Source organism: Triturus cristatus, chromosome 2_2 (genome assembly GCF_964204655.1).
Source record: "Triturus cristatus chromosome 2_2, aTriCri1.1, whole genome shotgun sequence".
Lineage (NCBI taxonomy): Eukaryota > Metazoa > Chordata > Amphibia > Caudata > Salamandridae > Triturus > Triturus cristatus.
The window spans coordinates 586,879,768-586,895,575 of NC_140582.1; the positions used below are offsets into that span (position 1 = coordinate 586,879,768).

Here is a 15,808-nt window from a genome sequence, read left to right on the forward strand (position 1 = left end):
GTATGACTTGTATGCAATGGGGACGGTGTCGGCCTCATTGAACGTTAAGTACGTGAAACCCACCGCGCCTGGCAAAATTCTTATTACCAGATTTGTGTGGTTATCACGCGTCAGTAAGTATTTCGAAGCAAGAAGATCAGCCTGCAAAGATTGCAAAATAGCTGAATGCTCCGGCAGCCAGCTCGATTTGGAAAAAGTAGGTTGTACCAAGGCATATAGCAGCTTGATACACTGGGCATAATCAGGAATGTACGTACGACCGAAATTCAGAAAGCCCAGTAAAGACTGTAATTTTTTCAATGTCGTATAAGCACGCAGACATGCTCACTTTTCCAGAAAGTGAGGAGCTAAACTTCGACCCTCATTGTTGAGCTCGTAGCCCAAAAACACACTGTATACTCTGCAATGTGAGACTTCGCAAAGTTGAATTTGTAACCGAAGTCTGCAAACATAACAATAATGCGATCAATGCGACACAGATGCGACCACAACTCGTCATCCGTGAGATAGATATCATCAACATACGAGTACGCATCCGGGTCAATGCTCTCTAACAGAGAGACCACACGTGCGGCAAAGACACCAGGGCTATTTTTGTAGCCCATGGCCAATCTTTTACATTGTTTTTGCTTGCCGCCTGATGTAAATGCTGTCCACTGACTACTAATAGAGGACAGGTTATGGCTGTAAAAGCCATTTGATATGTCAAGTGTGGTTTTAAACCTTTTACGCACAAGACTATCAACTAGGGCAGAACTGTAGGTATTCTGTACCGCGCACGTCCGGCAAACAGAGTTTAGGTGCCAGTAATCCAAAACTATGTGGTACGACCCATCAGGCTTCGTTACAGTGAATAAAGGATTATCCATTGGTGACACACATGTTTCAATAACACCCTGATATTCCAATTGATCAAGGATTTCCACGACGTGAGATCTAGCTTCGCGGCGCATGGGATAATGGGGTTGTGGTTGAGGCATAGACCATAAGGGAATCTCATGGCTGGGGGACAATTTATCCCAGTCTACCTGAGTACGATACAAAGCCGGTGCAAGCACCTGAGCCCACTCCGCGGCAAATCTTTCAGCATGCTCCTTTGGCACAGTATGTGCAAAGGACGGGAGGATAACCTCCTCCCCTCTAGGAGCATCTAAAATGAAAGTCGGGGGCCAGTCCGCCTCCGCCAAGAGAATGTCATAGGAAGAGGTCAGAATATGCCAAAAAATCCCTTGTATTGTGCGTTGTATGTCACCTTCGATTAAGAGGACTATATCATATAGTCTGTCAGGGGGAGCCAATCTAGTATCTGCAGTTTCTACAGTAATGAACGTGTCAGTTGCTGTCATGTCCAGATATGGACGTAGTGCTTGCCGCACTACTGTAACCTCCGCTGCGCTGTCGAGCAGCGTTATCGCCCATGTCAGGTTCTGAAGCTGCGTCCGTACTCTCTGTGGCATACCTCGCTATTAGCGCAGCAACCTTCTTCTTTTGAAAAGGGGGACGTTGGCGTGCAAACTCGTCTTGCTTGCCTCTACCTTCAGCCTGACGGGGTTGCTCATGACCTTGCTGGGCACCCCGACCTTTGCCACGTTCTCCTCCACCGGACTGCGAGGCCAATGTTTCCTGTGAAGAACGAGGTGACTTAATACTAGTGCGATCGTGCAAATCGTATGTGCGCTCACTAGTTGGCTGTGTGGGAGACGCTGGACGAGACCCCTGTTTCTGCTGCTGCTCACCCTGTTTCTTTTGTCACCAATTTTGCTTTGGAAAATTTGGACGATCGTCTTTAACAGACGAGCTCACCTTAGTTTGTTGTATCAGGTCAGGAATGACTATAGTTGGTTTAACCCCTAAACTACTGCGGCCAATTGTTCTATACGCCTCCGCAATAATTTTAGCCAACTCTTTCGGCTTATCGAGTTCATCGACACGGGCTAAGCCATGAGCCACTTGGAATTGTACCGCATCTCCCTTGAGGTTACCAAGGACGAGAGAGGCAACTACGTCGAACACTCCGACAAGTCGCATTCCCAACTCAACCGCCGCCTCCAGGCCGTGATTATCTTGAACACGTTTAATAACAGTGGGGAGCACGGCCATAGACGGAGTGCCAAAGCACTTCGAGTAGACCGCGGGAAAAACCTTACCCCAGGTGTCACAATCTGGGACCAAGTCTTTCGGCAAGCTTATGGTGAGGATTCTGTGTTTCTCCACTGTCGTAGAGTGTGGAAACACTGATTCCAGTTGGTCAAATTTCTCGGCAAGCCAATAAGGCAAATCGTCCTTATTCTTGGTTCGCTTGCCCATCACCGAATTAACTATGACTGGGCTAATAACTGCAAGATGACCAGCTGGTAAACCCGCAACAGCAGGTGCCCCATCACCTGCACATTGCGCAAAATGTATTGCATCAAAGCCCTATATACTGTAATGAGGGCTGTATGGAGTGTACGCAATTCATCCACCGCAATAGTCAAATAGCGGGGGTGAGGCGTAAATCCGGCCAGCACCGGCCATGTGGCCCCTGGAATTGACAAAGGGCCGAGTCTAGCCGGTGCAACCGCATGGGGAAGGGCGCCATTAAACCAAATGCTATGCTGCCAGGCTGAAAGTGGAATCTCCAACGTCCTGTATAACGTATAATTTGCTGGGACCCGTGTGTGAGCATACGAGTGAAATGTATTATCATCCACATTCACTGCCGGCAGCGTCACCCAAGAGTAAAACAACTCGTAAGGGAGTGACGCATCTGCACTAGGGGTGTGCGGAATTACCGGAAGTGCCTTTTGCCAAATATCGCGAAACGGCACAAAATCTCTGCGATCACGCGATATTTCGCGTGATCGCGGAGATTTTGCTTCCGGGTGGGGTTTCATAGTGGAGGAAAGGGCGGGAAGACGTTGCCCGCCGCTGGTGTGTGCGGCGGGGCTTCCATGCAGTTCACATGCCTCTTGTTTAGGGCCAGAGACCGATCAGAGCAGCAGACGAGCAGACAGAACCTCCTGGTGTCAGGAACTACACGGGGATTGTGCTCGAGAAAGTCATGGCTGCACAGAGCTCCATCAAGGACCACAGCTAATTTTTTACGGTAGATATGGAGAGAAAAGCACAGCCCACCACGGCGCCGACGGGCCCCCTCGAGTCAGCTGTCCATCATAGTGGGGGAAAGGGCGGGAAGACGTTGCCCGACGCTGGTGTGTGGGGCCCGGCTTCTATGCAGTTCACATGCCTCTTGTTTAGGGCCAGAGACCGATCAGAGCAGCAGACGAGGAGACAGAACCTCCTGGTGTCAGTAACTACACGGGGATTGCGCTCCAGAAAGTCATGGCTGCACAGAGCTCCATCAGGTAAGGAGTCGCCAGGACCACCGGTAATTTTTGACTGTAGATATGGGGAGAAAAGCACACCTGCCCAGCCTCGACCTAGCTCCCGAATGTTTTGTGCTGATTAAAGCTTTACTGAATTTGTTCAACTCGACGACAATTTCCGTTCCCTCGCGGAAATTGCGACAATTCGACATTTTCGCGTTCCGCGCGGAACGCGAAAATGTCGAATTGTCGCAATTTCCGCGGGCGGAACGGAAACTGTCCCCCACCCCTAATCTGCACTCACCACAAAAATTACAGCCATCCCATCGTCCGGTACCCCATACTGCGTCAAATGACACCGCAAAGGCGTACGACTATGTGCTGCAATTTCGACCGCCATAAGGACACAGAGAAGAACAACAATGGATTTTACAGTAGCACACGGGTTCAGAAATATAAAACACCTTTTTAATTTACAAGCTTGTATGAACCTATTAGGTTACTAACAGGTAGGTGAAATCTGTCACTCCCGTTATCCGGAAACAAGAGTGAGGGTGTTGTGGACTAATATAAGCACTACTAAGTCGTTTCAAATCAAAAGACCAAACGTTAGGTGCCCCATGTTGCAGGGATTCTGCTCATGCACAGAACTATGCGCAGGAAACCAGGACCTCAGTGAATTGTGCTGTACCAAAAAACTCACCTCAGTACCCAGAACCCCTATCTGACCAGCATCAGTGTCCCATTCGTTATCCGTATTATCTCGGAGGGCCCAATGTATAGACAACCCAGAACAAGCGACTTAGAGTATTCTCTATTATACATATATCAATCCACAACAAAGTAATCAGAGACACTGTAAAGTTTAAAAGGTTTATTTTATATACTACGTGTCCTAAGATGCAGTACTTTGGCTAACATAAGCAGACAAATGATTATAATTAAAACCATCAGCATTGTTACAATACCATAAAAAATGAAAGTAGAAATCATAGTATAAATGATAGTGGAATACAGCCACCTTCCTTTCGCTGGTAAACTAATATTATTAGACTAGTAGAAGGGCTCTAGGCTTGAATGGGGAACCCCATACCGTAAAGATCAGCTTTATGTGGATCACATTACAGGATCAGCTTTGCTCTGCGCCTGGAAATGTTCTTCTCAAGAATGTGTTTCAAACGCATGCAAACTGTAATATTAAAGGCTCTCGACATTCAGCTGTGTGCATATTATGACTAGAGAGTGGGCCGAACAACCTGGACTCAAAAACATACATTGTCTAGCGGCTCAGAGTGTTTTGCACATTATGTTCAGACCAAGGTCGCAGTGCACGTCTAGGGAGGTGAACAACAGACAGTTCTCATGTGAAGAAAAGGCAAGCAAGCAGTTCTCAAACAATAACATGTCTCTGCAGTGTCGTGTGCAAAAGCAGCAAAAGTGGCAAGATGGTTTTCTAAAAGCTAACACGCTTATGCTAACATAGCAATGTATGCATCTAAATTGCTACCTCCACTACAAATCTGCTGCATTTTTAAATGGTGAGTTGAATGATGGTATATCTTATTTTTACACCATGTTTTGTTACCAACACTATGGTCACAATTCCTTGGACAAAGCAAGTATCCCACGTAATGTTTTCACTTACCTTCAATGGGAACATCGCCCAGCACTTCAAAAGTTAGTTTGACTACATTTGCACCGAGGTTTGCTTATATTCCTGATGTTTAACACATCAAACCCTATCTCTTATTAGTATAAGATTGCACCTACATCCGCAAAGAAAAATATGCTTACTAATACGAAATAGATATGCTTTGCTTCCTTTATTTCCCAACTGTCTTTTCGTGATTTCGACTTTTGGAAAGACACTATAGACACAAAATCTGGCTGGGGGTCTGTTATACATGGCATCATTGGCATTGGTTTCCCTTGTATTTATGCCTTTGCCTCTTGTTAATTTGCTGTGTGTTGCACTTCATTTTTTCTGGTCTAGATGCTTTGGGCACATTGGCTCTGCTGTTCAGTGCCAAAGTGCAAGTACTACCTCTGTAGATTGTTGTTATGGATTGGTGATTCCATGATATGCATATTTATATTGAGTGCAGTGTGTGTGCCCAGGGTCTGTAAATCAAATTCTGCCAAACTGAACACAGACAATACGGAAATCCTCCTCCTCGGATCCAACCCCTCCTCTTGCAACGACTCTTAGTGGCCCACGTCACTGGGGTCCCCCCCGGCCCCCACCGACCACGCACGCAACCTGGGAGTCATCCTCGACTCAAAACTCTCCATGACCAAACAAGTCAACGCAGTCTCCTCCACCTGTTTCAACACCCTGCGAATGCTCCGCAAGATCTACAGATGGATCCCGACAAACACGAGGAAAACAGTCACCCAGGCCCTAGTCAGCAACAGACTCGATTACGGAAACGCCCTCTACGCCAGAGCCTCGTCCAAGCTCATCAACAGACTACAGAGAATCCAGAACGCCTCTGCACGCCTGATCCTCGACGTCCCACGCCGCGACCACATCACCCCCCACCTGAGGAACCTGCACTGGCTCCCCGTCGACTAAAGAATCTCTTTCAAGCTCCTGATCCACGCACACAAGGCATTCCACAAAAGTGGCCCAGCCTATCTCAACAGTCGACTCTCTTTCTACGTACCCAACAGGAAACTCAGCTCCACTGACCACGCCCTTGCTACGGTCCGACGCATCTGGAGAACTACTTCCGGAGGCAGATCCTTCTCCCATCACGCTGCCAAGACCTGGAACACACTCCCCCTCTACCTGCGACAAACCGAAGACCAACTGACCTTCAGGAGACAACTCAAGACCTGGCTCTTCGACCAATAGCAGCAGCTCCCCCCCCAGCGCCTTGAAACCCTCACGGGTATGTAGCGCGCTTTACAAATTTCATGATTGATTGATTGATTGATTGCAGTGTCTGTGTGCAGTTTGGGACTGTCATGTAGACCTGGCAAGTGCACCCACTTGCCAGGCCCTAACTTTCCCTTTTCTTACATGTGAATCACCCCCTAAGGAAGGGGGTAGGTACCCCTGTGGGCAGGGTGCATTGTATGTGAAAGGTAGGACATACCCTGATGTGTGTGGCATCTCCTGATAGGGAAATACTGCCAATTTAGTTTTTCACTATTGAAAGGCTATCTGTCACATGGATAGAATGGGAGTTTATATATAACATCTAATAAATATAACTTCCCATTGGGACAAGACAAGAAAGTGGAGTTTAGTATGCCTGAACTTTGAATAAAAAATGCATCTTTTAGTAAGGATGATTTTTATATTCTTGGTTTGAAAATGCCACTTTTGGAAATAGGTATTTTCTTGCTCAGCCATCCCGTGTGCTTCTGCTAGGTTTATGTATTAACTGTCTGGCTTTGGAGTGGCAGGGGTTGGGGATGTGCATTCTGTTCAGACAGCCACTTGGGGGGTGAGGTTGGTCCTGCCTTTCCAGGGTGAGTTAGGGCTGGGCTGAACAGGCCTGAGCTGCATTCAGAGTAGGGGGAGGAGATTTCTGTCACACCTGAATGGGCCTGGTCTGACTCGGATAATACGGTCTCCACCTCCTGCTGGGCAGCTGCACTAGAGAGGAAAGAACTAGTTCTGGCTGAACATAGACACTCTCTGCCTCCAAAGAACAAATGATTTTGTAGCATAAAAAGTGGGGCCTAGACCCCAGACTTTTAGATCGCTTTTGGACTTCAAGAGGAACCTCTGCCAAGGAGAAGAGCCGGAAGAAACTAAAGGAGGAGTACTGTCCCTTTGCTGTGTGCTGTCTGGGTTGGCCTGCAGTAGCTGTTTCTTCCAAGGATAGTAACTGTGTGTGTATCCTGCCTGATAAAGTATCTCCAAGGGCTTGGAAGTAGAGCTTGCCCCCTGTTCCAGAGGCCTCAGGAACAGCAAAGACTACACCATCCTTCTGGGCACCGTTTCAGTCACCGCAGAAGAAAGTGGCAGACGACTCTGTCACAGAGCCCGTCGCAGGTTTTTGTGTCTTGAAAGCACTGCAGAAGGTGCCCCAGCACTTCGCACCACTTCCTTGGTCTCAGGACGCCGTCTGGACAATCTTCACCGAGCCGTTGCTTGCACCGCATCCTGTGGGCACTGCACTCTGCACCGCCTCGCCTCACCCTGCCTACATGTCACCAACACCATTGCTGCACGGCCCAAACATTGACCGGCTCCGTCGCCTACGCCGCAACCTGCCACACCACATTGAGCACTGCATCACTCTGCACCGTAAGCCTGGGTCTCACTGACGCGTTCTCAACTATTGTCACTGAGACGCTGCCTGCACCGCGTCATGAGGGCACTGCACCGTGCACCGCTGCCATTTTGCAATGCAACTGCAATGGTTGCCCTGACCTACTCACAGCAACTTGTCAGCCACAATGAGAAAGGCACTGTTCACGAGTCTGTCAACGCTTTAGCTGGCCCAAACCTATGCATCGGTTAGAATTGTTGGATTCTGTTGTTTTCAGCATTGTGGTAGCCCTGGACAGAGCTACCGACTCAAGAGAACTGTGTTTTGTGGATATTTCTACATTTTTAAAGTTATCTTGCAAAGTAGCTATTTTTACAGTACTGTATGTCTGATTTTTGTTGTATTTGGTCTTGTTGGTTTAGATAAAGTTTTGCTTATTTTTCTAAACTGGTGTGGTGTCCATTTGTAGTGTTTTCACTGTGTTTCTGTATGCATGCACAAATGCTTTACACACTGCCTCTGAGATAAGCCTGTCTGCTCGTGCCAAGCTACCAAGCGGGTGAGCAGGGGTTATTTTAGAAGTGTACCCCCTTACCCTGACTAGACACAAGGGTCCCTATTTGGACAAAAGTACAAACCATTGCCAACTAGAGATCCCCAAATCTAACATTGGTGGTCAGCGGTGAGGATTTGGACTTGCATTTGTGACTCATATACAGTGATTGGTGTACACTACTAGTGAGTGCAGACCATAATGCAACCACATACATTTTGGTAGAATTTTTTCCTTGGAACTTCTTTTCTATTTTTGATTCTTGTGAACTGCCAGTCTTTTCTACCATGAGTAAGCCAGCATCCATTGCATCTGTAGACATTGAATTGGAAGAAGAGAGAATTGATGCTTACACTGTGACTAACCTCAAAGCTCTGTGCAGGAAATTTAAAATCTCTGTGAAAGGCCTCACCAGGAAAGAGGAATACCAAAAGGCGCTGAGGGCCTGGTTTGAATCTAGGAATGCCAGTGAGCATCCTGAAGAGCTGGTGGTGGAGGCAGAGAATTTAGATTGGCAGCTTGAGGGGCCAATAGGCCCAACCAGGGAGAAAGTATCTTCCTGGGCAGGCAGCAGTGTTTCTTCCAAGGGCCTGTCCCCAGGAGAGCTGGAGGACAGGGAGAGGGAGAGAGTACATAAGTTGGAGCAAGCCAGGCTCAAAATAGATGGTCAGAAGGACATAGGGAGGAAGAAGATAAAGCTTGAGATGGGATTAAAAATGAAGAAGTTAGCAACGTGTCAGCCATGAGAAAGGTACTGTTCACGAGTCTGTCAACGCTTTAGCTGGCCCAAACCTATGCATCGGATGGAATTGTTGGATTCTGTTGTTTTCAGCATTATGGTAGCCCTGGACAGAGCTACTGACTCAGGAGAACTGTGTTTTGTGGATATTTCTCCAATTTTAAAGTTATCTTGCAAAGTAGCTATTTTTACAGTATTTTTGTTTGATTTTTGTTGTATTTGGTCTTGTTGGTTTAGATGAAGTTTTGCTTATATTTCTAAACTGGTGTGGTGTCCATTTGTAGTGTTTTCACTGTGTTTCTGTATGCATGCACAAATGCTTTACACACTGCCTCTGAGATAAGCCTGTCTGCTCGTGCCAAGCTACCAAGGAGGTGAGCAGGGGTTATTTTAGAAGTGTACCCCTCTTTCCCTGACTAGAAAGAAGGGACCCTACTTGGACAAAGGTGCAAACAAACCATTGCCAATTAGAGACCCCCATTTCTAACAGGGACAAAACAATGGCAAGTTCAGGGAACTGAGGCATTATTTAGAGCATGCCTCATACCACATCAGATGATCTTCCTGAATAATACAGTGCAACAGATTTCCTGTCTTGGGCTAGCCAAAATTGAGGATTTGAACTTACCTTGGATTCTCTCATGTACACACTTTGAGGGAAGGCAAATATACACACAAAACAGTGAGGATACATTAGATGCCATTTTACAGAATGGTTTGTACAATTCATCTGGCCCCAATTGGAAGGGATGGTTGGTTTGGCCTATCAACACAAATAGGTGTCAGTCAAGTTTCAGTGATGCCACCAAAGGATTTTGTATCCATAGGCCTGACCAACGCTATGTACACTCATAACACTCAGGGTGGTGACATATTACAGTGTTGGGAAGTTATGCCTAGAATGGCTAAAAACCTGAAAACTGTCTAGGTGAAACAACACTTGTCCATAACCTCAGACAAGGTTCTGATATTCTCCCATCCGGAGGCTGCTGAGAGATTGCGTGAGATTAACCTAGAAAAGGCTTTGGCAATGGTCGACAATGACCACACTATCATCTAGAAGTTATTCTTTGGGCAGCATTGTGTCTTCTGCTATTGATAAAATGGAACAGGATTCGTCTATTCTTCAACATAGACATTCGCAGTTGCAATCCTTTCTATTAATGAGCTGTATGCTGCAATCATTGCGTTCTGGCCACATGCCCTGGTGCTACATCAACAACACAACTCTGTTTTCTGCATTCAATCAAACATAAAGACAGATGTCAATGGCACAAAGAGATGCAAGACATATAATGCTGCACATTGAAAAAGAATGGTTAATTCATCACTGCCAGTCACGCTATTCCAATTTCAATAATGTCCACAGTATCACCAGGTAGGCAGGTATGAAGCTTTGGGAGACGGATACATACATGAGCACTGGGCATTACCATACAGATTTCGATGTAGGAATGGGGACACTGATGTTTTTCTCAGCAGTTCCAACTGTGAAACTGCTCTGAGTGGGTCTCCAGTCTGTAAGGATATTCGGCTTCACTGAGCCTGTAATGCTTTGGTTGTCAACTAATCCTGTCACTTGAAAGGTTTCTCACCTGCCATCATTCATCCGGTGTTTGAACTGCTCTTGAATGGGAGCTCTGTGATGTTGAATGATGAAGGCTGTTGTGGGATGGTACCAGGCACTGCATATCTAGTCACAGTAAGTTCCGGGGTTTCTTGTTGTATGCAAGTACTGTTTCCACCAACCCACACAGTTAGGGAGTCCACGCTATGGCCATAGTTGAATGTTTCGTTTATACAGTTTGATTCTCTGAGAAGACTGAAACTCAGGCTTTTGCAGAAGGATGTGGCCTTAACCTGAGCCCGAGACTTTTGATCTCGAGGTTGCAAGGACTTCATCTGAGATACAGGCGCTGGTCCGTACAAAATTCCCCCTCCATTTCGGGAAATGGTTTATCGTACCTTTAACATGTCTGATACTAGGAGGATCATGCACCTATTCAAGAGCATAGGTTCTGGATTATTAAGCACCTTTTGGATAATCTTCAGAGCTAGTCCAGCATTTATTCACTCCGATTTGGAAAGCGTCTTTGGAGGTCTTCCGCTGGTCCTACTACTTGTAGTGGGTATCCAGGTATTCATTTTCCTACTATGCAATGGATGGCCCAGTTCCTCAGGAGATGGAAAAAGGCACTCCTGGTGCAACATTGCCATGAATGCATGGTACTCCATCTGGGCACACTTCAGCTACGGGAGTTAAGCGAGCTTTGGTTCCTAATATTCAGACCAGTCTGAGTTGACTGCATCTTGCCTGTTCTCCGCTACCTATTCTGCGGATACAAATGCATGTTGGACATATGTCTGACTCTTCCATTGGTTTTGCCACCCGACATAGATGCACTACTGGACCCCTTAAAAACCCATGTGTTACAGTGTCCTCAGTGTATTCCCATGTTGATGACGGCATTCCTAGAGCCTCCACGGGATGCTTCAGCTCCTGTTGGAACAGACAACGTCTCTACAACAGGTGCACGGGTGTCAACTGTTCCCTCAGCGGCTCCTGTGGGAACTGAAGATAATCACCTTTGCTTCATTAACCTGATACAAGAGGTGTTACAGGGACCGTCGTCTGCGAATGTGAGTGTCAATATGACGATGGTGACATTAGATGTAATAGCCCTATACACCAGCATTAAAAGGGACATTGGCTTGACAGCAGTCAAGAGGATGCTAAACAGAAGGGCAGCAAGCTCCTGGAACCACACCGAGATGCTAATTGAGATGGTGGAACTAATACTGGACAACAATGTGTTCCTTTTCAAGGACCACTGGTATAGGCAAAGACAGGGAGTTGCAATGGGCTCCAGATTTTCTCCCTCGTATGCCAACGTGTTCATGGGTTGGTTCGAGGAGACGAGAATCTGGGGCTCATTGGGCTCAAAATGGAATGACTCAGTACTGTTCTGGGGCAGATATATAGGTGACTGCATTATGATCTGGACAGGCACCCAAACAAAACTGATAGGTTTCCTTGAATACCTCAATGGAAATGAACACAACATACGGTTTACCATGGAACACAGCAAAACCAGAATCTCTTTTCTAGATGTGGAATTTTATATACATGACAGCAGGCTGTATCGTAAAGCCACGGCATGCAATTCTCTACTGCATGCATCCAGTGCACATCCATTTCACCAGATACGCTCAATCCCTTATGGGGAACTCACCAGAGTAAGACGTAACTGTAGCAGAGAAGAGGAAGTTTCAAACCTATAAAAAAGGTGTACTGACTAGATTTGAGAAGAGGGGATACAGCAAGACACTACTAACTAAAGCAGAACAAAGAATAGACAAAGTCACACGGATAGACACACTTAAAGAGAAACCAAAACGAAAAGGTCTAGACCAAAAGATTAGAATGATCACTGGGTACAACAATTGGTCGGGAATCTTAAGAAATAGCCTAAAAAGACACTGGCATTTGCTGAAAACAGATAATTCTCTTAGAGATTTCATTACAGACAGACCTAATATTACATTCAGAAGAGGGGTCTTGCTGAGAAAGATACTGAGTCCTAGTTACCCAAAACCTGAAAAAACAGAAAATTGGCTGAGCAAACATACAGAGGGCTTTTACAGCTGTGGACACTGCAGCACATGTAAATGGGCATATGAGAAAAAGACAGAATTTGATGGACCAGAAGGAAGAAAATTTAAAATTTACACAAATATTAATTGCCTTACTAAATTTGTGGTCTATGCTATTGAGTGTAAATGTAAAAAGAGATACATCGGTAGTACGATCAGAACAATACGAGAAATATGAGAAAGGATCAGGGAACACACAAGAGCAGTCAAGCAGGGGGACACAAGATACCCTCTAGCAGCACACATGTCAAATTGTTCCGCCCAAATGACGAACCGTTGCTTCCAGTTTTACGGAATAGAACATGTCCTGAGACACCCGAGGGGGGTAACAGGGAACTTACATTAAGGCGGAGAGAGGCACATTGGATTTTGAAATTGCGTAGTGTGGAACAGGGTCTAAACATCGACCAGGAACTGCACTACTTTCTAGGCAAATAATAGTGTGCCAGATACATATTTGCAAACAGGAACAATACACATACAAACCCCTAAGACAACATACACCAACAGAACATGAGTAGGGTATCTTATATGTGTATAATTTTAGAGACCGACCATTAACTCCGTACTCTAGGAGAAGCACCAGATCAAGGATGTGGAACTAGACCATGCTCCAAGAACAGACACACTGAGTCTAATAACTAAAAATGAATGTTATATCTAAGAAAACAAAAAGTGTAAACATTTTGATGCAAATGTTTTTTTAACCTTCTTTACCTTTTCAGATTCATGTTGTATAAGTGACAATAAGTAATATGCCTTCTTAATGTTATCAACCTTCCGAAACAGTCAAGAGTGTCATTGCACTTACTTTGTTACATTTATATTATTGAATATGTTGTTAGTGTCAGTCTCTACATCAATGTACTGACTCTAATGGATGGAGAGACAAGTTAGTTTTCATTCATTCACGAATATTTCACCCTGCACTACAAACCCATTAACTTAATTTCTCACCTATCTAAGTATAAGATTGAGGGTCCAATAAATCTTGGACCCTCCTAATACAACCAGAATTGTCCTTGGAGATTTTCACAGGACTGCGATACATCAATCACAAACCAAAATCGAGGGTCTGAGATCATATATACTTTCTACTTTTATATAGTTCTGTTAATTACAATAATTGAGTAGAAGCACATTAATTGTGTTGCTAAATCTAAAGATTTTCGCCAATCAAATATAAGTACACATTATATATCTTCATATCTGAAGATGGCCGTCGAATTAGAACAGAACGTGAAGTCTTTCCTCTCTGTTTACACCATGAGAGTTAGAACTGAACTCACGCACAACGTGAATAGACCGGAATACTTTTCCGGCATTTAAGCAGTGAGGGGAAATCCATCGTACGAGCGCACTCGGCTTCGCAATCACAGGCTGGAGTCACGGAGGACTTCCTCGGGGTGGAATAAGGTAGGAAACTTGGACTATGCAGAGTGGATAGTATGACTCAGGATTCGTAATTTTTACTATTTCATTTACATACCACGTCAGAAGCTTGACATCTCGATCAGAGGTGTCTAGGGGGGCACAATACTTTATATGCTAACAAGGCTTTTAATTTCCATACATATGGCTAGGTAATGACAAGAATCGAGACTACTTTTACGCTTAATCTTGTTATATTACAGTCGATCCAAAAGCAAAACGTTTTGACTGTGGCCCTACTATGCAGATCCTTTTAATTTTCAGGATACTGCAATAGTTACATACGGGACTTCCTGCTGGGTTAAAGTTACAGATTTGGAAGCCTATTGCCATAAGTGCTTATCAATATAGCTCAGTTGAGATACACATTAATTCGTCATTGGCTCTCTAACCCCCATTTTCAAATCATTGCGGCAAGATTGCTGCCAGCTCATATTTTGATAGAACTAAGAAATGATGCAACTAAACAAACTGTAATGAGAGTTTTCATAACTTTACAGCACTAAGAGGACTAAACCTGGAAGAAACAAGAACCAGATAAACGCTTTCGATATTCAGACGCCACCACACCTGAAACCATTTGCGGTTTGGAATTATCACCGCTTAATAAGTAGGTTTCTCCAGAGTTTAGTAATTTTAAAAAATCAAGAACATTGGATAATGAACAACATGATTGACTTTCACAAATCTGTTTGTTTACGTTTTCAGATTCATTTTCCATACAAGATATAGGTAGTTATAAACTTTGATTAATTTATTCTTCACGCTAATTTTACTTACTCACATCACGAGTTTTCACCTATTCATTGCACGCATATGATTATTTTCACTAGACCCCCCCAAACACCCTAAATGATTCACATGTCTCACGATATCGTTAACAACATTAGGTTCTCATTTCTCTTATTTCTGAGGAAATTTAGGAGCAACACACACTATCCTAAACGCACCTATATTGCTCTCTCCATCACTCACTCATTCTGTGTTAGTGTGCATTTGGATCTTAATTAGAGTTATATTGTTTTTCCTCACCTTTTAAGCATGAGCTACATCAGACTGGTGACTTTCCCACTACCGTTGGATTAAGGAATGCCATGTTGTCAATAGGTTTGCGTATTGTCCCAATACATATACTGGTCTTTTGTATTTCTTTAAAAAAACACAGCCTTGACATCCCCCTGTAGCAACGAAACACGTGTTGGCTGTTGAGAATTGCTGAGAAGACTCGCACAAAATAAAGTGAACAACAAAGAAGAAGGAAGACCAATCCTTTTAGCATTCTTGTGTTTAGCATTTGTGGAAACGCGCTACATATATTATCACTTTGAAATTGTCACGTGTGCTAAGGAGTGTTAATTGACAGTGCTGTCGCATGTCCCACACAGGATTCAATAAACATTTGGCTCTCCGTGTGACGGGAACAACTGGGCTCTTTTTCCAAAACATTGTTTTGTTTTATTTTTACTGCTCTCACTGAGCACCATGGCTTTCGATGTGCTCAGTTGGTCTTACAGTATATTGACCTTTTTAGTGGACTTATAGAGCTTTTTTATTTTTTAGCGCATCATTTTTCACGCATACCATGTTTTTAGATGTTTTTAGACACTGGTTGTATGAATATGTTTTTATGCTTTTTATACGTGGATTTTTTAGCATTAGTTGACCTTATCAGTCTTGGGATGAGGAGAGGGTGTTATGTACCCCAGTATACCCCAATCTATGCTGAATAAATGTTGATCAGTTTCCTTGAAACTAGCCTCATTTATTATGCATGAGAATTCTTAGAAAAGTCCCTGCACATGACACACATAACAGGATTAACATACTCTGTATAAAAATCATTGTCATCTTCAAATTGGGGCAAAAGAACTGCTTTGCATAATTGCAGGTATTG

The 15,808-nt window shown here is 44.6% G+C and overlaps 2 long non-coding RNA genes across 7 annotated transcripts in view; one reads left to right on the forward strand and one right to left on the reverse strand.

Annotated features, from left to right (window-relative positions):
- The window catches only part of LOC146862555 (uncharacterized), a 62,542-nt gene that overhangs the window by 25,764 nt on the left and 20,970 nt on the right, over positions 1–15,808 (reverse strand). The window lies entirely within an intron of this gene.
- Positions 13,794–15,808, forward strand: part of LOC146862556 (uncharacterized) — a 109,744-nt gene continuing 107,729 nt past the window's right edge. For 3 of the 6 annotated variants that reach the window (XR_014978147.1, XR_014978145.1, XR_014978149.1), the window contains exon 1: positions 13,799–13,899. This is a non-coding gene — a long non-coding RNA (uncharacterized LOC146862556). Of the gene's footprint in view, positions 13,900–14,414; positions 14,525–15,808 lie in introns of all 6 variants that reach the window. The other 3 variants (XR_014978146.1, XR_014978148.1, XR_014978144.1) reach the window with 2 other exon arrangements.